The sequence below is a fragment of the Eptatretus burgeri genome, chromosome 16, assembly GCF_056783735.1.
Source record: "Eptatretus burgeri isolate ZD-2024b chromosome 16, Ebu_testis_v1, whole genome shotgun sequence".
NCBI classification, from domain to species: Eukaryota; Metazoa; Chordata; class Myxini; order Myxiniformes; family Myxinidae; genus Eptatretus; species Eptatretus burgeri.
Genome location: NC_140976.1, coordinates 46,317,313 through 46,345,023, shown reverse-complemented (window position 1 = coordinate 46,345,023; position 27,711 = coordinate 46,317,313). Strand labels below are relative to the sequence as shown.

Sequence of the window (27,711 nt, the reverse complement as noted above, 5' to 3'; positions counted from 1 at the left end):
ATTGTTTAAGAAATTAACGACAAGCATTGCACAATCATTTGAATACAAATTAGCTAAATTTGTTGATGAAATAAAACTTCCTGTTTGGATGGAGTTGTAAAGCAAGTGTCTGGTTAACAATAATGATTCTGCATCACATCATACCTGCCATTGTAATTGGTCCAATCTATTACAAGGTCTTGTTTTATTTCATTTTACTTTGTAATCCAATTTTTTAAGATATTCGTTGGCGGCGAATGTAGGTCGGTTATTAGTTTTTCCTTTTATTTATATTCCTCTGCATTTTGCAAGTGATAGGATGTCTCGGCTGTCCTTGCTTTTTAATGGATGTCAGTTTTCCTTGGTGCATTGGATCGACTACACAATATAACATTGCATGTAATACGTCCTGCTGTTTGAAGGTGACTTCTTCCAATCTGAAATGCATGCCACAATTATTGTTGTGATGCTTGCTGCTCCGTGTACCAAAAAGCACTGCTACCTTCTTCGAGCTCGACTATGGTATCTTTGTGGATGTCGAGTCGTCTACAACAATAACTAATTTGATGAAGAGTTAGAGTTATCTATTAAGTGTGCAAATTGTGGAGGTTTGAGCCCACCACCATCTCTTCTTCTTTCGGTCTCTTTTCTGATCCCTTCATCTTGTACCCTCTGTACCCTGTCTGCCCTGTCTACCCTCTTCCAGACTATTTCCCCCTTCTCTTCCTCTTAACTTCTAAATCTCCCTGCACCCCCTCCCCCTCACCCTTCCTTCCCCACCCCAAGCATCAAATATGTTTGTATGTACATTCCACACTATATTGGGTTTGTTGGATTTTTTTATAATTCTAACAAGCTCATGATGAACCTTGTTCGTATCACAAGCAGGACAAAGGCTTACAAAGACATCAAGTGCACTGTTACTTGACTTGCAAGGACGTTTATAGACAAGAGACATATAAATAACATATGTGGGGTTTGTAACTGGCAGATTGGATCATCATTTGTCGATCTGCTAATTATTTTGGTACTCTCTTATTTGTTGAGTGAAGATGGTTAAGGAAAGGATGGTGGGTGTGGGGGTAAGAGGAGCAAAGAAAGCACATAATGCAAATTGAGGAAAGCAATGTGAAAGTTCCTTCATTTTTGACAATTTTTAAATGTACAAGTACTGTATTCTGAAATTTACTGCAGTAAACGAAGCTGAGCATTTTATAAAATCATCTCAAGTTGATGAACGGAAACCCTCTCTGAAATAAAATGAGTAATCTCCGAGAGTAATAAAATGTGATTTTGAATAGGAATTTAAAAAAGAAAACTTCGCTTAGAATATTATAAATGTTGATAGAATAGCAATTAAAAATAAAAATAAAAATTAAGCAAGAGCAATGCTCATGGAAGAACGAGGTTAAATTGACAGTTAGTTAAAGTTAGTGGGGTAAAGATTGGACACAACCAGCAGGGGAGCAGAGGCATCGCCAGGAATTTTGAACTGGGTGGGGGGGGGGGAGCGGGAGGGGGGGCTGGCTGGCATGCATTATGTAATACGGGCTGGCAGGATGGTCCAGTACCTGAGAGCAGGGGTTTCCAACCTGTGGTACGCGTACCACAGGTAATACATTTGGACTTTCTCGGTGGTACGCGGCAGCGTGTTTTTTTTGTTTTTTAAACGCAGTTTTTATTTTACTTCTCTCTCATGCAGCTTGTGCACGATAATTAAATTTATATCGAAAGCGGCTGTACACTGACAACTGTTTGTTATCGGCCATTATGCACAAGTCTTGTTATTCGTTTTGTCTTTACACGCCACACTGTCATCATTGCTTATTGCCCAGCTTATTTTTTCCGTTATCGTTCACCAGCATCACGTCAATGCGAAAATTTTCGGAGTTATCTCAAGTTAGGCTTCTCTTCCATCCAAAAAGGTGAATTAGAAGCGCCACAGTGTGTGATTTGTGGAAAAGTTCTTGGCAATCGATCTATGAAGCCAAGTCTATTGAAGCGCCATTTTGATTCTGTTCATCCTGAACACAGCGACAAGGACCATGATTTTTTTTCGTCGGAAGGAAAATGCCATGAAAAGAGCACGCTTCGACGGCAGCGGCAGTTTTCAACAGCAGTCCACGACAGCCGTAAAGGCATCCTACTTAGTTGCACTGCGAATTGCAGAACAGAAAAAACCTCACACTGTCAGTGAAAGCCTCATCCTTCCCGCCACAAAGGATATCATACGTCTCATACTGGGAGAACAAAGCGCCAAGGAGCTCAATCCTCTTTCGTTGTCAAACAACACAGTTCAGAGGCGCATTGGAGAAAAGTCAACCAATATTCGTGACCAGGTGGTGGCAGAAATCAAGGCATCTCCATGCGGATTTTCTATGCAATAGGATGAGTCAACTGATGTGGCAAATTGTGCCCAACTGTTAGCGTTCGTTCGGTACGTGCATAAAGCCAAGTTTAGTTCAAGGAAGAAATACTATTTTGCCGGCCCGCTTAAAACCACAACGAAAGCAAAGGACATTTTCAAAGAGGTGTCTTCCGTCTTTGATCAAGTTGGGCTGTCATGGGTTGATCTGAAAGGCTGTACTTCAGATGGTGCTCCAGCTATGTTGGGGTGCAGATAAGGTTTCCAAACGCTTGTGAAGGCAGTTGCTCCTGAAGTGCACGGCCTACACTGTACGATCCACCGCCACGCACTCGCAGCCAAGGCGCTCCCCAAGCCATTGACTGACGTTCTCTCAACCATGATCAAAATTGTGAACCATGTGAAATCCAGGCTCTCGATTCGCGACTTTTCAAGAAACTTAGCGAGGATTTTGACTCCGACCATAAAGTTCTCTTTTTCCACACTGAGGTGAGATGGTTATCCCGTTGAAATATGGCGGAGCGTGTGTTTGAACTGCGAGCTGAGCTTCGTGAATTCCTTGAAAACGATGGAAAACCAAAGACTGTCGATTTTGTCGCTGCTTTGAACGACCCCTACTGGGCATTGCACCTGGCTTATTTGGTCGACATTTTCTCTCGGTTAAACTCCCTGAACACAAGTCTCTTCAGGGGACTGGTGCGACTATCATTGACTTCATAGACAAGGTCAAGGGATTTCAGGAAAAACTCCGTCTGTGGAAGATGAATGTCGAAGCGGGATTGGTGGTCATGTTTTCTTGCACGGCCGATATTCTTCAGAAGCATGAAAAGAATCCCCCAAGGGAGTTCATACAACTGGTAAAAGATCACCTCGCTTATTTGGATGAGGAATTAAATTCCTATTTTCCAGATCTCAAGGAACTGGATGTGAAAATGATTTGCAACCCATTTCGCATGAATACATTGGATTTGCCAACTGGAACAGGACTGCAGGAAAGCTTGATTGATCTCCAGAACGACTCCACAGCCCGAGATCAGTTTGACGAGATGAATCTTGCGGACTTCTGGTGTGGAATGTTGGGGTCTTACCCTAAGCTAGCTGCCCTGGCTGTTCATTCGCTCATAGTATTCCCATCTACATGACTATGTGAAGCTGGGTTCTCATCAGTCGTTATTCTAAAAACAAAACAAAGATCCCTACTGGATGTTGAACATGATGTTCGCTGTGCTTTATCCAAAACAAAGCCTGACATCGTCCTGCTTGTGAGCAAGAAGCAGGCTCAACCATCCCATTGATTGGACATTTTACACAATCAAATAGGTACTTACTGTAACATTCTTTTGTTCAGATCAGATTGCTCAATGTCATAGTTGTGAATTGTTAGTATTGTTTAACTCCCCATTGTCGTATCTGGATCGCAAATAAACACTATTTTAGGTGAATTTTGGTACAGTGGTACTCGGTTTGACCACGAACATGTGAAATGGTACCCCAGTAAAAAAAGGTTGGGAACCCCTGCCCTCGAGGAATGCACACTCTCCTCCAAGTTGTCCTTGAACTTGGAGTTGTCTTTGAAGTTGTCCAAGCCTGGGTTTGAATCCCAAACCAGCTATAAACTGTCATTCTGGTGTTTTGCAGGCAGGGTGATTTATGAATGTGTGTGTCATCCCTCAGCTGAATGTTAAATGTCCACAGAATCGGAAACTTATGCTTGGTTTAATGAATAAATATGTCTTCACTTAACACTTCATCATTTGTTTTTTAATTGAATAAATATCTTGAAACAAAGATTTTAATGTTTTTTTTCGGTGTCCACTCGATTTTCCCTTCCCACAAAAGACGCCAATGGGATTACGTCATTATCACATAACCTGCTAAGTCTTCTTCAGAAAACTTTTGCTTCTGAACTTATGTTTGTGTGCAGCCTACATATGCTTTATATGCATAAACACCGAATCGTGTCATTGACGTAAAAAAAAAAAAAACCAGAGAGTTTGTGTCAAAGCCACCCAATGCTCGCCTGTTTATACAGTTATCGTTTTTAAAAGACGAGTCTAATAATATTTTTTTATAAAGCATTGCAGTGAAGTCTGATCCAAATAATTTTAAAGCAATATATGTATTTGTATATTGTAATCAGTAAAAAATAGTGTGGTGGATAAAAACATTAGAAAGGGAATAACTTGCACCAAAAACTTTAACATTTTCACGCTCACGCCGGGGGTATCGCTATAGCTCTCTGTTCTTCGAACAGGCGAGCTAAAAATTGAAGCGATTGGAAGTCCACATGATACCCCCGAAGATTAGAAATCATTATAATCTAGTGGAAAAAGAAGAAAAAGGACAGAGAAGCATCAGAAACTGAGGGTAAGCAGCATATGGTTGCCCCAGTGGTTGTGCAGTTGTGTTCAACCAGTGTCAATTAACTTGTTGTATATCACTCACTCACTCACTCACTCACTCACTCACTGCATGTAAATGTACAGGTGGTGGATAAAAAAACAATGGAAACACAAATTCAAAGTCGCTTAATAGGGTGTTGGTCCACCACATGCCGCCAGTACGGCCTGTGTGCACCATGGCATAGTCTACTAGCATCTGGAATTCTGCATGAGGGATGCGCCACCATTCTTCCACGAGAAAGTCAATCAACTCACGCCTGTTTGATGGAGGTGGAAAATGCTGTTTTCGTTGTCATTGCAGAATGTCCCATAAATGCTCAATTGGGTTCAGATCTGGTGTACTGAGAAGGCCATGACATTTAGATAACATCAGTGTTGTGCTCATCAAACCTTTGGGCGACCACATGTGCTCTGTGGATGGGGGCATTGTCCTCCTGGAAGTCACCCCTCTGGGCAGGAAAGAAATGCTGCAACATGGGGTGAAGATGATCACTCGGTTCCAGAAAGTAGCAATTGGCATTGACCTTGCCTTTTAAGGGGATGACTGCAACCAAATAATGCCAGGAAAATATGCCTAACAACATTATGGAACCACCAGAACCCCTCACTAATGGAACCAAGCACTCAGGGTTGTGGAGATCTTTAGGTTGGTGCCACACGTGCACTCGTCTGTTTGGCGAGAACATGGTGAAGGATGATTCATCTGACCATATCACATTTCTCCACAGCTCGCAAAACTGGATTCGCAAATATGCATTGCCAGGTGTGATGAGCGGTTTGTGCACTGCAACCCAATTATGGTATCCCGCTCTGGAATTCTCGGCAGACCGGTTTTGATGAAACTGGCTCCTTGTGCCCCAGGTTGAAATTTACAGTCTATTGATCTGCAGTTGCTCGCCTGCCTTGCCTGGCACTTCAAATGAATGCGCGGATATCATGATCCCGGAGTATGCACTTCCACTCACTGTTGCTATTTGCTGCTGATGTCTTTCTCTCACAATTCCATGCCGCCATCACACTCGATACCGATGCTCATGAAACATCAGCAAGTTGAGCTGTCTTTGTCATTGAAGCTCCTGCCACACATGCCCCAACAATCACCCCTCTTTCAAAATAACTGATGTCTCCTCCTACAGCATTACATGCCAACCATAATTACAGGCAACCAGGCCTGTGCAGCATTTTTTTACATGACCCTAAGCATGCTGGATTGTTATTTGCTTAATTCACACATGGGTCACACCTGAGTGGATGCCGCTGCTCTTAATATACTTGGTGTCCCTCATTTACTCGGGTGTTTCCTTTTTTTTTTGTCCACTACCTGCACATTGTGAGAATAGTCCCATCCGGTATGGTCATCAGCCGTGCCGCTGGTGTCAGCAATTGTATACCCTTTTGTTTTTAATTGAGCGCATTCCTCGTAACTACAAGAATTACAGAGAAATTTTGCATCAAAATACCACTAAAATCCACATTTATCACGTTCTAGCTCTATCATTTACCACTGACCAGTTGTTATTGCCGAGTCTTTCTTCAATGTCATCCTGATTGTTGTGAATGCTTGGTATTTCATGAGCGGTCATCCCTAATTTCCACCTCGGGTTCATACATGTACAGTCTGACAGCACTTTCTACATCATAATTTTGACTATCTTCATAATCTGAGGATTCTTCATCAAAAAATTATTTGTCAAATTCACCTACTGACGAGTTTGAAGTGAGTTGTGCAGCCATTATTCTATGCCTGCTGAGACAATCGTACTGGTGATGACGTCGCACAGGATGCAATGACCATGGAGGTTTTCTGAAAATTTTACGGGTAGCACCAGCAGATTGGCCCTAAAAATCAGCAAGTTAGGCAGAACTCCAAAGTGTGGAGGAGCTCCTTGTGAGCCAACGGCCATCCATATCTCGTGCCCAACTGTCTATGGATGTCCTCTTGCAGTTGGGTTACTTGTTTTTTAGGAGGTTGGTGGCAGGATTTGCACTCCGGCCATCGTAAAACCCTTCACGCCACAAAACAAAAGAAAAACTCAAAGAAAATTGAAAACCCACTCCGTCGGAGTACTTCCTGTGCAGTTGCCCTCCGCAGGGCAGCTCACCGGATGACGGGATTGGGGCAAAGCCTTCGGGACCCCCACTCTTTGATGGGAGTAAAACCATGGGGTAATTTTCCCGGGTCAGAATGCGGTCGTGTGTGTCAGGGTAGTGCTGAGGTGTCGTCCACCAGACGGCGGTCTCCTTGGGTTAACCTGAGGTGGGCCCTTCAGGTTGGTACCTAGAATGTCCTATCCCTAAGAGAGGAAGATCACTTGTCTCTGCTGTCATCTGAGCTCAAGCATTTGAACATCGGTATCACAGCACTCTCTGAGGTTTGGAGACCGGATAGTGGTGAGATCATGGCGGATGTGAACCCCTACTATTTGTCTGGTCGCTCTGATGGTTACCATGCCTAAGGAGTTGCTGTAGCTGTGTCCAATAAGCTGACCCCATGATGATTAAGGCAACACCGGTCAACGAGCGTATTATGAGACGAAGGATTTGTCACTCCTTGGGTGTCGATTCCCTGACCTCTGTCTATGCTCTGACTGAGGAGAGTGATCTCACCGTGAAGGACGCATTCTATGTCACGCTCGAGTCTGTGGTTGATCAGTGCCCCAGGTGAGATACTCTTCTAGTCTTGTGGGATTTCAGTGCATCGACTGGAACTGATAGGGATGGTTATGAGACGTGTTGGTCTCCATGGGTCTGGAACTGTGAACCAGAATAGCACCAAGTTCGTTGCAATTGCAAGAAGTCATGGACTTAGGGTGACTGGTTCTTGGTTTCAGCACCCACAGACTTATCGCTGTATTTGGTCATCCAACGCTGGTGGTGTGGCAAAGGAGGTTGATCATGTGCTCATTGATAGTTGCTGGAGGATGGTCCAGAAATGCAGGGTCTACCGGAGGGCTCAATACCGACCACAGGCTTGTGGTAGCAACTTTGAAGTTGCAGCTTAAATTCGGGAGAATGGTACCATCCCAGCCTAGGTTGGATGTTGGCAAGCTCAAGGATGACAGGGTAGCAAAGGAATTGGTTATGTGGGGGGTCAGGGTTCTTTGGGGATTCCTAAAGAGTTGTGGAGTGCCTTCAGGACCACCATCCTTGATGTATGCCTGGTGTTGACTTAATGGTTGGGGTGGTGGGTTTGGGATCCTATGATCCTGAGTTCAAACCCCACTCGGCTGTTGAATTAATACCAGGTGGGGTGAACTCTGCCTGTCATCCTTCCGTGGTCAGAAAAATGAGTGCCAGCATGCTGGTATACTGTGTCTTAGTGGCGACACGTCCAAAATTGTGTCCAATATCCAAGGAGACTACTTACGCAGCACCAATGCTCTGCATAGAGTATGGTCCCAATGGATAGATTGATGGATCCTTGATGTTGCCCATGGATGTCTTGGAACTCAACGTAGGGAAAAGAAGACTTTTGTGTTTCAAGAGACACTCAATACCATTGGCCAAAGTCACAGAGCCAGATTCAATTGCAGAGCTGAGGTGTAAAACTGTGCGTGCTCTGACGTTTGACAAGTGGCCTTTGTTCGAGGAATCTGTGAAGGGGCTGGAGCATCACCTGTGCTCAAGTGATTCTCATCCTGCTTACAGGGGAATTCACGCATTGCGTTCCTCCAATCCCGTCCCTTGGTGTACTGCAGTTCGAGTGGAAGGTTGTAGGCTCTTGACAGAGGAGTCCGAAGTGAAGGCCCGCAAAGCCGGTGACTTTGAATGGCTCTACCAGGCTGATCAACCAGCTGTTGAGTTTGATGTCAGGGGTGTTACTGTCCTTTATGCTGACCCTCCAATCAACTGTGATCCACCTTTGTTTGTGTAAACATAGGCTTTAGTGAACCAGTTGAAATGGAGTTAAAGCTCCGAGGATCTGTGGCATCCATGCTGAACATCTTTAGGCTGGTGGAAATGCTGTACTCGTGTCGCTGCATGCAGTTCTGTGCTCTGCCTTGAACACAGACATCATCGCAACTGACTGGAAGAGGGGCCGAGTTGTCCCTCTCTGGAAAGGGAAGACTGATTGCCAGGATTGCAACAATGACCGAGGGGTGATGCTGCTCTCAATGCCAGGCAAGGCCTTTGCTCAGATAATTCTTGATGGGGTTCTCCACCATTTGTTTGAGCACCAGCACCCATAGCAGTCAGTCTTTACACCAAAGAGGTTAACAATTGACCGTATCCTTCCCCTTCCTGTCCTAACCGAATGCAGGCGAGAGTTTCGGCAAGTACTGCTTGCAGCCGATGTTGATCTCTGCAAAGTGTTCGATTCAGTGAATTGGAAGGCCCTCATGAGAATTCTTGATCTTTGTGGGGTGCCACCAAAAGTGATCAACCTGATGTCTGAGCTATACTCTGATACTGAGAGTGCTGTGAGATGTGGTGATACCATCTCCGACTTATTTACAGTTGGTACTGCAGTTTATCAGGTGTGTGTACTGGCCCCCACACTTTTCAGCACTTAGATGGAATGGAATCTTAGCTCTCATTCGAGCCTCGACAAGGTATATAAAAAAAAATCTGGGGAAGATGTCGGACAGATCAAGCTGCGGTGCATCATTTTGGAATGTCAACATCTCTGACCTTGATTTCGCAGATGATGCAGTCGTCTTTGTGGAGACTGGATATCCTTTGGGGGGCCCTTGAGGTGCTGAATGAGGAGTCGGAGGTGCTTGGATTACGGGTTTCCTGGGTCAAAACTAAGATCCAGGCTTTCAATGACATCTTGGATGCTGCTATCTTGTCTGTACCTGTTTATGGTGAGGATATTGAGGTCACGGAGAGATTCACTTACCTTGGCAGTGATGTTCATGTCTCTGCTGGCTGTGTTCCAGAGTTGAATAAACGTCTGAGTCAGACCTGGGGAGTTATGGATTCACTGGATCATGGGGTGTGGCGCTGTCGTTACCTGTGCAGTAGGATGAAATTCAGAGTCTTCAGATCCTTGGTGCTTCCAATCTTGCTCTACGGATGTGAGACTTGGACTCTGACCAGGGATCTGAGATGGAACCCTAATTCCTTTGGTACCAGGTCTCTTCAGAGAATCCTTGGCTATTGCTGGTCGGACTTTGTGTCCAACGAGTGGTTGCTGAGAGAGACTCAAATGAGACTTGTTACCTGTATGGTCCGTGAGCGTCAGCTGCAGCTGTATGGACATTTGGCTCGTTTTCCTGGCGCTGATCCTGCTCACCAGATTCTCTTTGCGAAGGAGCCTCGTAAGTGGAACAGGCCGGTGGGCCGACCATGTGCCTCGTGTTTGTAGCAGGTTGATCGGCATCTCAAGGAGATGGGGATGGGCTTGGCATCTGCCTGGGGGATGGCCGGACGGAGGCCCCTGGAGTACCGGCGGAAAGTGGACGCAGCGACGCGCTGCTCTGGCGCATGCTCCTGAGATTATGAGTTTTGTTGACATTCCTGACCTGACTTCAAAAAAATTATTGGAATTAAATAACCATGTTCAGTTCTTTGTTTATTACTAACAAATATATATCATCATCAACATAGATATATATATATATTTTTTGTTTGTTTAATTTCTGATTCTGTGGACCTTTTAAACTATGCGTCCTGTCTGCCGGCATTAGTTGGTCGCCCATAAAGATCCCACGGGGTTTCCTTCATGAAGAGTCGGTGAGACATTGCAACACCATGAATTTATTCCAAATTTCTGCCCTGACTCCTGCTGGGAAGGCACTGGCAAACCACCCAGTATAACCCTTGCAAAAACACTGCTTCGGCAGCACTGACTCTCTGTAGCAGAGTATGGTACATCAGAATTGCATCACAAACACAAGCAGGCACTCCCACCCTCTGGGTGGAAGTACCCTTCTCAGTGTATGGGAACACAGGCCAGTGCATGTGCTGGAGTACTTGCATCAGAGTGAGGCGAAAGCATGTGTTCATCCGCTGTCTCTGGGTGGCCACTTCAGGGCAGTTTTCGGGTTGGAACCAGAGAGAGAACTGGGTTTGGAACCTCTACATTGGTTCAAGAACTGTGAAATGTCAATTATGGAGTTTTGTTGACATCCACGTTTGCTCCAATATGGAGATATATGATTCAGAGGGTAGAGCAACAATTGATTCGGCCAAAGCCTAGGTTTATTTTTTTTAACAGAATGATGCTTGTTTTGATGTAATTACCAATCATTTTAATGCCTTTCAAAGAAAGATCATGCCAATCCATCCTAACAAGTAATTGTGTCATCTTAAAAACTGCCAGGTGTTAATGAGACTGTCTGATCACATCTTGTCAAAGGAATCTATTGTGGTATTTTATTTTTCTTCGTGTTCAACTTCAGATTACCAGCCAGGTCAGCTGATACAATGAAAAAACACACACACACACACACACACACACACACACACACACACACACACACACACACACACACACACACACACACACACACACCGACCTGGTATTGGCTGAGGTGGCTAGCTTTGGATCTTCGGGTTCTGAGTTTGAGACCCTGTTAGCCGTTGAATTAACGGCAGGTGGGGTTGACTCAGCCTGCCATCCTTCTGAGGTCGACGAAATGAGTACCATTGTACTGGGTAATAATCATTTGGGGTAACCTGTGTCGGAGTGGTGACCCGTCCAGCACTGTACTCCTTGGCAGCCCTAAATGCCTTTATGGCATGAAAGGAATGGTATGATTATATATATATATATATATATATATATATATATATATATATATATATATATATATATATATATATATATATATATATATATATATATATATCAATCACCTTTTATGGATATGTAAACTTGCATTGAAGAACAATTATTTCAGTTTAGTTGATCAGTTTTCCTTCAAACTTCCAAACCATTCAAGATATGAACGAACCCACTGCGCACCAAAAAGTAACACCATCACACTATAAAACCATTATGATGAATGTTTTCACAACGTTAAAGTGCGGTGCTTTGAAAACATCATGAAAATATTTTTTACATGTTTGAACAATGTTACGATATTTTAAAAACATTTCATCATCTTAAATATTGTTGATGACTTCATTCTTATCGACATCGATGGTGTTTTACATCCGATGATTAGTCCATTATAATGCTGTTGAATTGTGCATCATCAACTTATTTTGCTGTGAGCCAAAGTAGGACTATGTGTGCCGCATGCACAATGTATCTGATGTGTATGTTGCATAATTTTTTTTGCTGTATTTGTCAAATTATCCCACATTAAGTTTGTCATAGCGTCACATCAGGTGTAGGATGTCCAGAAAGAAACCTCTGTTCAAGGACTGTCCGTTCTCTTCTCCTTTAGTTAATTGGCAAAGTTTTATTTTATTTTTTCCAATTCCTTGTTCTAATCACTTTGTTGGTGTGTATTCTTTTTTTTTTTTGCTTTGTTTTCCCTATTCATTAAGTGTTCCCTTTCCTTTTTCCTGGATAAAGTTGTGTTTGCAGTAATTGTTTGGAATCATGATCTTTGGTGCATTTACACACTTTTACATTCGTAACCGCAACCTGAGGGATCTGCGCTGTGGAGCAGTGCGGATCCACCTTCATGTCCTGCTGGTACAATGGCTGCGCTGTGGAGCAGTGCGGATCCACCTTCATGTCCTGCTGGTACAATGGACGGACAGTGGTATATTTGGTGGCTTTCCCAGCTCGTAATTTGTTACAAGGAGTTGCAAGGCATTTCGTTGCTGCAGGAGGTCATTCGGCCCATCAATCCTGCCAATGTCCAAGTACCTCCCAATCCCTACTGTTTTACATACAGTACGTATCTAATTCAAACTTGAATCTATCTGCTGTTTATGCAGCCACTACCTTTCCAAGGATATTATTCCATGCATTTACTACTCAAAACACCCTTGTCTTACAATCATCCAAAATCTCATCTTCTTTACTCTGAAACTGTGCCCTTAGTCCTGTTGTCCATTCTGCTGAAAAACTATTTTGCACTTTGTTCAAGTATCAAGGGTACAGAGAACATGTTGAATATCATGTGAATTTAATATTGTCTTGCTATGTGCTCCTTAAAGATGTTCCTTAATTAAATCAACCCCCCAAACCTAAGTCCTCCACTCCCACCCACCCCCCCCTACTCACCCACCAAAACCCAAGTCCTCAACACCCCCTCACCCATCTCCCAAATATCAAGTCTTCTTCCAACCCCTGCCCACTGCAAATCTTCAAACCAACTTCCTACCCAAAGTCCTCAAGCCCCCCCCCCACCTCCTGTCTTTCTTCCCATTCTTCAACGCACGGGGACATTCTTACCTCATTGCATATTATTTCTTTCCAGTCGGCCAACACCCATGGGAAGCCCACGGCCAGAAGACGTGTGTGCCATTTGGACATGTAGAGTTAGATGCTGCACGTAGCTTTCCAAAGTGGGTGCTGGCATTTTGGCAGATCCAGAAATGATGTAATGTAAACAATTTATTTACTTCACATAACATGTGAATACATGTCCTACACATGTAAAATACAGTTTGTTTATAAACCCAATATGTGCACACTATTTGGCCTTGAAAACTCGGGCGAAAACCAAAATTACCCACAAAAACCTTCCATTTTTTTTTCACCGGTGAGTTGCATAAAAGGCCCTCAAAAAGACAGATTGCAAGGGGGGGGGGGTTTGTATGAATGACTTCAAATATTTTGTCATGACTATTTTCTTTCATTTGCATTATGAAAATGTACCTTTCTTTCATGATGGATGACATGTTCAGTTTTTAAATGTATGTAAACTCAACATAAATGAACAGAAACTCAGCAGCCCTCTTGTACTTTTCTTTTTTCTTTTTTTCTTTTCTTTGGGCGGAGTATGGGAGACCGCTGCCACGATCGCTCCTAAACAAAACATGCATTACCTCATTTCCTTTGCATCGGTTGTAATCTAAATATACTATTCTTTCCTCAAAACTACCTTTATTTTTCATGTTAGAAAATGTGTTGTTCAGTCTTCAAATATACACCAGAGGACTGAAGCCTAATGCCCTGTGCCTGAAGCCTGAGGCCCATAAATGCTGACCAAAATGGGAGATGTATTATTTGAATTTTTGAAGTGACGATTGTGGGTGATGTGAGGCCAGCCCAAACTCTGCCCTGGACAGACATAGCGGCAAACAGATAAACTGGTGGAGATTATTTGAGAATATACCAACTCGTGTGTTATATGTATACACTAGCAGGGATACCCGTGCTCCACACGGGAATCCCGTGGATGACGGCTGGTCTGAAGGAGTATATGTCACAGTTAATTGTAAAATTGTAGAGGCTGCCACCATTATTTTTTTTTTCATCACCACGATAATATTATATTTTCCCCGCCATGTTTTATATGCAGAAGACTCGAGTTCAAAAATGTTAAGATTTATTGCTGCATCAGATAAAAAAAACCATAATGCCGCAACAATGTGAGGCTGGTTTCATGTCATTATTTGCGACTTAATTTATACGTCGGGCATAACCCAGCCTGGCCCAGCGTATTTGATTTATTTACTTCTGTTATCCTGATAAAAAAAATTATGTTATATTATGTATACGAAGTTACAACGTACCTACGCCCATAACCATTCTATAAAATATCGACATAGCCCATAACCATTTCATTATAAAATATTATACACATAAGCCCTATGCCATCACCATTCTATTTATATCTGTAATATGTATATATACAAACCACCACCACCATTTTTTTTATTTCCCACCACCATTTTTATTTTTCACCAGCAACATGTATTTCCTTCATCGCACATCCTATTCCAGTTTATGAAATAACTGAAGTAGCTCAATAATTTCAGTGGTGTGCTCGAGGATAAACAATATTTGATGTCTTCCCCTCTGGGGCCAATGTGTATAAAGCCTCCGATGATCCCACTCTGGAGCATCCCACATATAGCTGACCATGGGAAAAGCAAGGAGTGGATAATTCCAGCCCTGCTACTTTCAATGACCGTCCTTGTGCCTTATTGATAGACATCGCAAAGCACAGGTATACAGGAAATTGTAGTCTCTTAAATTCAATCGTTGAATTTGATGGAATGAGTGGAATTCGCGGAATGAATACATCTTCTCCTTTGGCACATCCTGTCATGATAGTGGCCTCAATTACATGTGGTAGTAGTCTTTTCACAATCAGTTTAGTTCCGTTGCAAAGTTTTGGTGCATCTCGATTACGTAATAACATAATAGGGCATCCAACTTTTAAATTACACATTGTATGGAGGCAATCCTGGTAATTCCAATGAGTTTAGAAATTCTGTGGGATAATGTATGGCTTGCTCAGTATCCAGTGTGGTGTCAATAGACTTGTGACTATGTTGTTCGCCTGGAACTACTTGTAATAACTGATGGTTTATTACACGGACTGTTTCATTAAGTGGAGCCAGGATTGCTCTTTCACAGAGCCACTGTATGTTTTTGTAATTAGTCGCTAAATTGGGATACACATGAGCCTCCAATTCTTCCATAGATGAAACTATTGTACCACAGTCATCGGGAATAGATATTACATCATTTGTGTTCGGGATTTCACCATTTCCAAGTTTGAGAAGTAATTGTGAGAAATTGCCGCATCTAAATCACCATCTAATTTGACCCTCATATTTGTTGTTAGATGGATAGTTTGTACGAATGTCCAGAGGTATGAAGATTTTATACTGGCTTTCATTTTATCAGCTGGAGTGCCACGGGGTGCTACAGGTAAAGTTTGTCTGAAGTCGCCAGAAATAACCAGCGTAACTCCACCTATAGGCAGATCTACTCCTCTTAAATCTCGCATAGTTCTATCTAATGCTTCGAATGCATCCTTAGGCGACATTGTACCTTCATCCCAAACTATGAGGTCGCAATTCTTCAGCACTTTTGTTGCTTCAGTTTGTTTGCCAATGCCACAAACCGGATACTCCATTGTAGCTAAGTCGAGAGGCAATTTGAAAGCAGAAATCACTGTGCGGTCACCTCAAAGTAGTGTTGCGGCTATACTGGATAAAGCAACGGCTTGTGCGATCTTTTTCTGGCTCCTCATCTTAGCAAGCAAAAGGTTGAGGACAAATGTTGTGCCAGTACCACCCGGGGCATCCAAGAAAAATATCCCACCACTTCCCTCTTGAACCACTTCAGAAATCAGTTGATATGCATTACTCTGATCCTGTACCAGAAGCGGCTCATTGTCAGAAACAAACTTTGCGAGAGTATCTGTGTTGTAGTTTGTTTCACGGAACCATTCTCTACTGATGGTTGCGCTTTCAGACCTATTAGGAGAGGGAAGTCCCCACTTAGTTAAATCTTTCTCGCTCATGTATAATACCAAATCTTCAATGTATATCAGAGCCTCATTGACCATATCTGGTGTGTACTGGATCTCCTCTTGGGGATGTTCTCTTTGGACTCTGTTTTTTACATCCTCAGACAGGGCCTCTTTGTGAATGTCCCATTGGCTCTTGGGATCTGACATCTCACACGCAGTTATCATAATAGCAAATAGATACCTCATGGTCGATGGGGATTGAGAAACAGTTGCCTCTTCAAGCGTGGCGTTCCAATGGGCATCATCTTCTAGGCGTCTGAGGAGATTGCAAGCCTCACGGAATGTGCTGCAAATATGCCCGTCCACTGTTCTCAGGTCTATGTAACTCACTGCACCTCGTTTCACATGCAGGAGGAAGCGGACGCAGAAACACTCAAAATTATTGGGATGTACTGTGTACACTCGACCCAATGCGTCAGATTTGTAAATACCGGGATATCCTGTAACTTCTGAACCTTGCTTCCTCCTGTTCCAACGTTTCTGACTCGAGTTCCAAGTGAAATACGTTGGCACCTGAGCATACAGTAGAGTTCGAGCAAAGTCATCAATTTTGCATAGTTTGAAAAATGCCAGTAAGTTAGAAATTGGAGGTTCTTCCGCTCGTTGTTGGACATTTTGATCTGTAAAATAAACTCTCTGTCCGTTCTCAAGGTGAATTGTCAGGTGAATAACTGGAGGAAACCTGCCAGTAATGGGGAAGTTCAATATCCTCCATATGGCTTCATTGCTGCATATGTATCGACCATTTTCATATTTTTGAACCTCGTTGATGTCGTTTCTCTCAATGGTTACTACGGCTTGATCACTGCCCTTGTGAATGTATTTGCATATGTATTTGATAGCTTTTACACTATTGCAGTACTCAACGTTGATATGGGCATTGAAAATAGTGGAGAGTAATGGGATATATGGAACTATCCATTTATTATCGACAACGATGGGTTCAGGAATACCGTGAACTTTAACTGTTGTTTCAAATCCACCATCATCAGGTTCCCCCCTATGATACAACGGATATCCATCTTTATCCGACTGCGTTTTGTGGAGGAGTTCTCTGGAAAACCTCTTTCCACATTTTCCATTTCTCATGCAGGGTGCCTTGTTATTTATTACCCCACATGGACCATGGATCATATGACGTTTCACAATAGCGTACAAAAACGGATCCTCTTCTGGGTTGGGCAATTCAGCGTGAATGACTGAGTCAATCTGGTTGGGTCTAAGTTTTTTTCTCTGAGCCAAAAAAGGCTATGTACATGTGGAAGACCACGTTTTTGCCATTCTATGATATACATGTAGGCAGCAACAGAACCACACACGTTAAAATTCGTCATAAGATCTATCAACAGAATGACTTTCCTCTGAAAGACTCTCGCTATTAGATCATGTCGGTCATGTGCGACTTGTCCTGGTAATAGTTCTTTGACAATTTCTGGCCACTGAGGATTACAGGTTAAAGTTATGAAAAGGTCCGGTCTTCCAAAAGTTCGAACATAGGTCATTGCATCTTGAGTGCGTTCTGCCATATACCGTGGCCCACCAGTGAATGATGATGGTAATATAACTCATTGACCAACATTTGCATGGCCGTCATTGGTTAGAGAATCATGGAGATGTATATAATCAGCCACGCGTAACTGCTGCTGATTGAGTTCTGATGAATAGTAGTCGTTCAGACTCAATCTTAACATACATAACTATATACTGGTGAAACAGTTGGCGACAACGCAAAATAATATTGAAACTATTTTGCCTGTGCATGATTCTGTATGCATAGTAATCATTAGCAGATACTTTTTTTCCAACATTCATGAGTCCGGTCGTGGGATTGAACGGCAATATTTGGAAGCAATAGCCATCTTGTCCTTCCCAGTTAATCAATGGGTACTGCAGGGCTTCATAGGAGCGGTGTGCCTCACAGATTCTCTGCAGTTGGTCATTTTCTGCAGTGTATGACGATGTCACGCCGATTGAATTCCTGCCCAATGATGACGATGGCCACTTCATTTACTTGTAGTGCGTTGTATCTTCTCTCATGCTCTCCAGCAGGAGTTCTATCAGCATGAATTACAACCTTCACTCATGTCTTCACTGGGAGCCTGTTCTAAGGCTGTTTTGAAACTTCTTACGATGTTGTTAGTTTCATGCAACATCTTTTGCAAGTCCAAAACCAACTTGAGATGGACATCTTCAACAACGCCACACCAACGTTGAGCTTCCTGATTGTGATCGCCGATGAAATAGATCTCAAGAAACTTCGGTTCTTCTCCGGGTTGTGGAAAAATGGCCCCGGCTCGATGATATATTTGCCCACAAACCTTAAACGTAGGGATGTAGCCCGGTAACCTCACTTGGAATGGTCATTTGGAAGCATGAGTTATATGTCATTTGGAAGCATGAGTTATACCTCCTGATATTGCCTAGGAAATGTTGTGAGTGGGCAGATGTATCATCCAACAGAGACTTCAACGGTTCTGGTGGTTCGTATATATCAGTGATTTTCACTTTCCCTCCACTGCAACACATACCAGGAGGTTCTTTCTTGAATTTTCTTGCCCCACAATGATGGCAGATCTCATCCATCCCACCTATTTGAAGTATAGGGATCAATTGATACTGATTATGCGGTCTATAGTTAAAGGCTTCTCTTTCCAATTTTGATGATTTGAAAGGGCCAGCTCTATTGGCAGCTGAATGCAACCGTTTGCTTCGGCGTCAATTGTCCGAGACTTCAGGCAGCTCTGCTTCTCTCGCTGCTGCGGTTGCTTGGCGATCGCTTCAGCGTCGAGCGTCCGTAGCTTCAGGCAGCTCTGCTGCTCTCGCTGCTGCGGTTGCTTAGCGAACGCTTTGGCATCGAGCGTCCGTAGCTTCAGGCAGCTCTGCTGCTCTCGCTGCTGCGGTTGCTTGGCGATTGCTTCTGCGTCGAGCGTCCATAGCTTCAGGCAGCTCTGCTGCTCTCGCTGCTGCGGTTGTTTGGCGAACGCTTCGGCGCCGAGCGCCCGCAGCTTCAGGAGTCTCTGCAAGCCGAGCAGCTGCCGAACGCAACCGGTCTCTTTGACGCCTTGTCGTTTTCTCTTCGACGCCTTGTTGTCGTTTTCTCTTCGGTGTCGATATCTCGTGACGCTCTCAGTCTTAGCGTGTGGCGTTTTTCTCCCAATGCTGCTTCCTCGCCTTTTAGGAGGCATCATTAATTTATTAAAATTATCAAAATATTACTATCATGTATTAATGTGTGGATTAATTTTATGTGTGGTGGTTGTGCTTGGGGCAACTCGTCGGGGGACTATCCCCTACAACTCAGGTCGCGAGAGTCCTCGCAAGGGGATCCGCTGCCAACTGGGAAGGCCTATTAGTCCCAGGAGCCCTGCGACGAAACACACGGGTCCGGCTCAAAAAGTGCGGGAGTTCCAGCGATTTTCACTGGGATCCGCGGGAATGAGCACAACCAACCTTTTGCCACTATGCAAAAGTAAATAGTCACTCTATTTTAGCACGATCTCCTGATAGAGGTATAGGTCCTATTGCTGAGGTAAATGCTTGATGATGAGGAATGGATGCGAAATGGATCAGAAATGGATGAGGAATTGGTGAGGATTTGATGAGGAAACCTGCTTGATGATGAGGAATTGCTCAGGAAAAAATATCTCCGCTTCAACGAAAGTGTATATTAGATGAGCTCTATTGATGCGAGGCAGCATGTACTGATACTGATGAACTATTGTTCTTAAGGAAATGTGTATAAAAAGACGACCTCTATAGGTTTTTGTTGATGTAAATAAGGCCTATGATAGTGTATCAAATACCATGGACGCCGTATCGTCTATATTTGGTGAGGAAATATAAGACGGTCTCTGCACCGCATGTGTACGTATAATCTCTATTATAATACCAAGCTTGCACACTAAAAACTCGGCTCGCCGTCACACGATCCCTATGAAATTGCTGTGGCACTTAGCGGACATGCCGACAATGTTTGGGAAGTTTTGACGTTCCATAGTACCACTTGCATTTTGCACAATGCGTATTTTTGTCATTCCCCATGTACGGTCTGTCGTCTGCTTCCAGCTATGTTGTACTGCTATCCCGTGCATGTGCACGGGTATCGCTAATATGAGCATATTGGGGTGAGGCAGCGTGTATTGATCCACTACTGTTCTCAACGAAATGTGTATAATAGACGCCCTCTATGTGAACATGTAATGTAATCATGTATGTACAATAAAATATGACTTGTGTTAATCATGCATTAAAAGAGGCGTTTGATGTGAATAGGGCCTATGATAAGTGTGTCGAGTGCATGTCATAATTCGGAATTAACTGTAGCACTATTTTTTTCATTCTATTGCAAATGGCGTTGGCCCCATGTCAATCGGCTGAACTTGAAAAATTAACGTTATGAAATCAGGTGATGACGTCATAATTCGGAAACCGGAGGTCGGAAGTACAATTCTTTTACATCAGGACACTCCCGGGTACATATACTGTCAGCATGTGAACTTTGGTGAGGATCAGTCCAGTACTTTTCACGTGCATAGGTCACAGACGAACACACAAACACACACACTTTTAACTTTATATATATATATATATATATAGATGTATGTGTGTATGTGTGTGTGTATATGTATATATGTATATATATATGTATATATATATATATATATATATATATATATATATATATATATGTATATATATATATATATATATATGTATATATATATATATATATATATATATATATATATGTATATATGTATATATATATGTATATATATATATATATATATTATCATAATCTTCAAGCTGTATGATAAAATGAGTCCTGTCTTTCTGTTTGTTCGTCATGTTATAACTTCAGAACATAATAACGGATTTCAATAAATCGAGCTACGGTGGATTTGGAGAACTCCTGAGAAGGTTTGATGACCTTTTTTTAAAAATTATTTATTTATTTATTTATGGGCACATAGGTACATGGGCACACGTGGAGAAACTGCAAACGCCACCTTGCAACGCTGGTTATCCCCACACCTCTAGAAATCCTTTTTCTTCTTGCCCTATTGATTAGCCATCACAGCAAAGATTGGTATTTCCATCAGCGAAGCGACGGGTCTTGTATTCCAGTATATTGTTGTGAAATCTCACCCTCCGCCGTGCGAACGACCGCGTTTTACTAATAGCGGCAATACGCCCACCGGACGAACAATTCAGTCACGGCTTTCCGGAGCAATGCCGAAAACCAGCCACGGGTGTGTTCTTAACCACACCACAACCTTGTCCGCACTCTACCCGCATGCTACAGGGTCAATCGCCGAATTGTCGATATACCTAATTATTCGCGTGGGTAGATTACCAAGAGATTGTACCTCAACGGGGCCGCTGGGACACGAGCCGCTTAATGCAGCTCGCTCCGTTTTGGGATAACCGAGCGGGGTGTTATCACGACTCCCGTTGGACCCGATCGCTTTACCGGCAATTTAAAAACCAACTATATTCCGAGGGCAAGATCGCAGTTCATTTGGGGAAAGAGGACACAACCAACTTGTTAACATTCAAACAAGCACATTTATTTGTACACAACCATGCACGTATACAACTAAGCAATGAATGCAAAACACGCATGCAGTTATGCAATGAATGGGGGGGTTGGGACAAGACGCGAGCAAGACAAAGCGCTACGACAGTCTATTTATTATGTACAGTCACTTATCACAGTTCTACTTATCGGACTTGGCGCCACAACTTTCATACAAAGAAAAGCAAGGAAAAAGAACCCCATCAAAGGCAAGGGGGTAGACTGGACCTCTCGGGGTCTTTATAACATGGAGCTTTGAGGACCGAAGGAGCTCCAAGAGGCCACGCAGGTTACCTTGTCCTGGTGGTGACTCGCTGGGGCGGCCCGCGATGTCCCATCCCCACGGCAGCTAGCGTAACCGCGGTTCGGCCACGGCCTGGTGATTCGGGCTCCAGCCGGCAACGCCTGAGAGGAACGAACAGATCTTTGCTCTTTCTCAGTTGATGCTCTCTTTAAGAACCCGTCCGTCCCTCAGCGATGCTCGGACTGTTCCGAAGCCCGATCACCTCAGACCGTTCGTTGCTGGTTGGCGAGCTCTCTCCGGCTCTCTCCACGTTCCGCACACGAGCACGCAGCTCCGCGCGGCACAGCAGTCTTGGCCGTGCTCCCCGCTCGTGTCTCCTCCGCTCTCCTCAGCTTCTCCACCGACTGCAGGCTCCAGGCTCCAGGCGCTCTGAACCCCGACAGACACTCCACAGACTGACTGCGCTTGGCATTCCGCTCACCCTTTTATAGGGCCCGAGAGACGAGATCTGATCTCCGCACTCTCACCTCTGACCCCCACTGGCTCTGCCCTTCTCGCTATCTTGATCCGAATTCCGAGGCGAAGCTTGCACAGAGCGGACGTGCGCGAAGACAGCGACCCTGCACGGCGAGCAGACGTGCGCAAAATCACCGACTTGCGTGGCGAGGAAACCCCCGCGTCTGCCTGCAGCGATGCGGACTCGCTGTGGCTGGCGCCAAGATGGCGTCGTTTCGGAAATGAAGGTGAGGCGACGTTGTTCGTGTTGATTTATCGGGGGAGATGTGGTTTTGGAGATGGTGAGGAGATGTCGTTGTTAAGGTGGTGTGGAGAGGGTGGTTGGTGGTTGGCGTTGTGGAGGAGGTGGTTGGTGGTTGGCGTTGTGGAGGAGGTGGTTGGTGGTTGGCATCGTGGAGAAGGTGGTTGGTGGTGGAGAAGGTGGTTGGTGGTTGGCGTGGTGGAGAAGGTGGTTGGTGGTTGGCGTGGTGGAGAAGGTGGTTGATAGTTGGCGTGGTAGAGAAGGTGGTTGGTGGTTGGCGTGGTGGAGAAGGTGGTTGGTGGTTGGCATGGTGGAGAAGGTGGTTGGTGGTTGGCCCAAAATAATGATAGTAAAAGAAAAACGGCTGCCTCAATACAAAGATCACAGCCCGGGTGACACGAATAAACTCCATTAGACAACGGTGGGGAAATCTATCTGAACACAGACTTATCGGCATAACTGATCTCAGGACCTATATGGTGCTCTGCGAATTTCCACTGCCATAACAATATATATGATATGAAGGATTTGATTATGAAAGCATTGTTTATTATTGTTATTTTTTTTTTTAAAGAATGATGTTCATGAGACATTTTCCTTGATGATTGCTGAGAAATGTCTCAAACGCCTGAGAAAAAGCATGTTTATATATGAAGTGAATGGAATTTTAAATGGAGATATTTTTTACAGTATTAGAACACGTCTGGAGGCCGAAACAATTGTAGCGAGCTTGTTGTTTTTATATCATTGTTATTTTAAGTAGTAAAAAAATAAATTACATTTCCATTGGACTCATTAGACACCCCTGTGTTTAAATATTTTTTTTTTAATGTAATATACATTGAAATTTCATAATTACCACTTGCCTTGCTCAATATCCTGGTTAAGCAAATTTAATGGTGACCTCATTGGCTTTGTCAGGGTACTCCATTTACGTCCGTCTGACTTGTTTGTCGACGATACTTTCTCGGCACCTCGTTAAAGAATGCTATTGCAATTTAATCTTGTCATTTCTGACATATCCACAAAGTCTTGTGACCTCGATAAAACGTTCACATTGTATTTTATTACGTGTGTCTTCATTTGCCCATAAATTTTGCACTTGTGCATCCTGTGACGTTTACATATATGTTGTGCATAAAACCTGCAGGCTGTGTGTAGGGCCTTTTGCCTGTGCAGTCATGCGTACTCGATATAGCTGGGATGTTACTTTGCTTGAATCAGGCACTCAGTTATGCCTGGGTCAACGGTCCGCTCCCTATATATAGGCAGAGGCCACAGCAAGAGCATGAGGAGATAACTAGGCCCCCTTTACCCATATAAAGGATACACAGGTGGCTGGCACATGCACATGTTCAACTCGCATGGGGGTAATGTAGACTAAGAACATTTGGATGTATTCGGCTCGTCAACCCTGCAAAATGTGTTCCCCGAGTCGGTATTGTCTACACGCTACGGAGTCAACTTTCCTCACACGTTGCACAATGCCTGGCTTGTGATGATTCCAGTTGATAGCATGTTATCCAAACTGTTTGCTTGTTGCTTCTCGATATCCTGGTGCTTTTCGTATTTGCTTGTGCCAAGTTGTGCTGGGTTATAAACTTTGCTTTAAAAATGGCTCTGCTTGTTGGATGTGATTCCAAGTAATGTCAGTTCCCCCTTGGAAAGCAAACTTTGTGATTTACCCTGTCCTCTTTCCTTTGGTAAACACAATTGGTCCAAAACTCCCATTCCTTCCTTGATCCTTTACTATAATTCACTGACCGGTGTTTGTGTGGGTGATTGTCATGCTACTCCTGTTACAGTCGGTGGCCGATTACATCCAGACTTGCTACAAAGGATCAGCATGACCCCAGTTAATGTTGTAGGGTGTTTTTATCTTTGCTGGTGGTTTTGGAGGGGAGGAGTGGGAGGAATGCAAATTCTCTCTGAAATGTGTATCGTGTAACGCCGCCTCCAGTTTGGGGAGGGTATTACAAGTATCCACCATTTGCAGTACGTACAGTATTCCTGTCCCCACGTTTCTCAGTGCAGTGAGGTGTTTTTAATTGTAAGCAGTCGGTATGTTTTTGCTTTATGCACACGTAATCCGGGTTATTTATTTTTTCCTATACAGAGCCGTCAGTTGCCTATACACCGTCCAAATAACGGTATGCGTCAAAAGGACGTGTTGCATGCTCGGAACAAGATCGCCCGTTGGGCGGGTGCTCTGGTAGCTGAAAATAATTAATGATTTTAATTGTAAATAGTGGTCGAGTCTTTTATCCTGCAATTTTAGCCCACGTTAAAGATCACTTTGCTGTGGATTTCTCCAGATTACTGGTTTTTTTTTTTACCAATTCCTGAGATGACCACAACTATAGGTGGCACTTAATATTTATTTAAAATTGTTTGTTATTTAAATCTCTAAACTCCCCTTCACAAAAACGAAAATGTCCGTATTAGCACCGGAGTGGATTTTAATTCGACGAGACTTACTACAGAGCAGTTTACGGTGGAGTGCTTTCAGCTTCTATCTCCTCTGCTTCAGCAATGTCGCAGTACTGGACTAATGGCAATGTGGCTCCTCGATTTTAATACGGACAATTGATGTGGAGAGATGAAGGTCAGAATTGATTCTACACCAACACATGCATACACTATTACCACGGCGATATCAGGCGTGCTACGCTTGACTGGTAACCTTGCGACAGATATGGAGATGGTTCCGTTGATGTGAGTGGGTCACAGCTAATTTGGTGCGGATAATTTTATGAGTTTGATGCGTTTTTTTCAACGCGATGTTAATGGGTTTATGAAGAAATTCCACTTCGTTGCATCACTGGAGTATTATCTGAAGCATTGATGGGAAGAGGGCTTAATATACTGATATTATTACAGCCATCGCATCGTCCCAGTTGCTTGGTGCAAATCCTGGCGAGCCACATCAAAAGCGGCCACGGTGGCCGACTGATTCGGTCGCCCCTGGGTGGCTGTCAATTCACCACGATACTGAGGGAGGAGATATACCTCGCCAATTTGGTGCCGTGTGCCTGATTTCAATTAACGACCGAGCAGAATTACAATGTGCATAGCATGGCCATGTTGTGGGTGCTAAACACCCATATCCAATTTGTCCTTCAACAGACGTGCACATTGGCAACCACAATGGAAACCACCCAGATTCACCCGGAGACCAATAGGTTTTATAGTGAAATCAAGAACACAGGGGTGGGAAGAACAAGTGAGAAGCCATAATGATCAGTAATGTGTAATAAATACCCCTTCTTCCTTACAGTAAATATGCCCACAAAACGACGACGGAATGCCAGATCCTTAATTACCTACCTTCACGGCCCCCATTCATTCCACGAGAGATAGACAATAGCAAGGGATCGACAAGACAGAAAACACTCCGGCACGAGCAGGAACCAAGCCAACAACCTTGCTACAGTTTGATCTGGTCTGAAAAGAGGAGAGAGTGAGCATGGCTGGCAGTATGGGGCGTGGCAGAATGCAGCACCGGAGTGATGTCGCTCGGAGGGAGGGGAACCCTGCATCGCTTGTACTTAGCCTCACCCACCAAGGTTCCCGGCTTCTCTGCTCCCCCAGCTCGTTACACCCATTTTTACAGAGTTTGCCTCCACCCTCGGCTGTGACACACTTACCCCATTACCCCTCCCCTCTCAGCCACTACTGTGGCCCAGTTTGATGTTTGGCCTCGTTTGACGCACCCTCCCCCCCCCCAACCTGTTACGCAGACACTTCAGAAAGACAGTGTAGCGCCTCTGTTTCCTGACAAAGGTTGTGCGTGATGGCCTACTCGGTCGCTTAAAAAGGCATAAAATACAGATTACAACAGAAGGGACATTAATAAGGAGGTTGAAGGGATGGTGGTTTTAGACACAATCATTGGGGAGGGTGTGTGGACATCTTTCTATAAGTTAAATGATGCACATCTAAAATCACAATCAAATTACCACATGCTTACTCTGAAACATTTAATTTGGGAAATAACTAACCTTGCTTATGTAAAGCTAGCCCCTGGAAATCATTCCCACGACAATATGCATCAACTAGAATGACACTCGGTAGAGCGCAGACCTCTGCCAGGCTGAACAGTTTACATTTTGTATCCACCGAGAGGCCAGATCTGCATCCAGGCCTTAATTAAAATCTAATCCGCTTGTTCTTGTCACCTCCCCAACTCATCCACTGAGTTTTATCATAAGCCATCCAACAACTTTTTCAGATATCATGCTTTATATCATTTTTGGCCCGTCTCTCAATTGTGAAGAATCACTGAAAAAAATATCGTAACCGGATCCGGATCTTCACCAAAATCTAATCAGTTCGTCCTTGTCACACACCCAACCTGTCCACCAAGTTTTATCCGAATCCATCCACGACTTTTTGAGATATCCTGCACACAGACAGACAGGCAGATAGACAAATAGGGATGAACACATCACCTTCATCCACCTTAGGTCTGCTGAGGGAAAGATCAAAGTTTCCAACAGGATTGGAGCACTAGACCAGAGTGAATCATGAGATTGTGAGGTCTAAGTTTTCATGGCTGATTTGTAAAGGGAACTCAAAGTTTGAAGCTGTTTTGCTAATGCTCAGTCTGTGCCTGGCTATTGAGAGCAGTTTGGAATTTATCTTAATGGTCAACCTAAAAGTGGGATGGAAAATGCTACTGTCTTGGGATTCGAGGGAATTGACTGTTCTGATGAACACCTCATGCTTTTGTCAATAAATTTTAATACAGTGGGACATTACCAAGTTGATGAAGGTCATGTTCCAGATGGCTGACCAGGTTTTAATTCCACATATTCCGAATGGTTTATGGGCAACATCAGGAGAAAACTAGAAGGGCACTCAGGAGAGCGCATACCTCTGCCACGCACTGCCTGATCTTCAAGAACATATCGGACCCAATACACTTTTTAAATATCATTCTATATATCGTTTTTGAGTCCCATCTCTCAATGGTGTAGAATCACTTTTAAAATTCTAGTCGTCGGATCCGGATTCGGGTCTTCACAAAAATCGAATCAGTTCG

The 27,711-nt window shown here is 43.7% G+C and overlaps 1 protein-coding gene and 1 pseudogene across 5 annotated transcripts in view; one reads left to right on the top strand and one right to left on the bottom strand.

The window, feature by feature from the left end:
- Window positions 1-27,711, top strand: part of LOC147011019 (uncharacterized) — a 192,033-nt gene that overhangs the window by 42,575 nt on the left and 121,747 nt on the right. The window lies entirely within an intron of this gene.
- Window positions 15,741-17,520, bottom strand: LOC147011020 (uncharacterized; annotated as a pseudogene).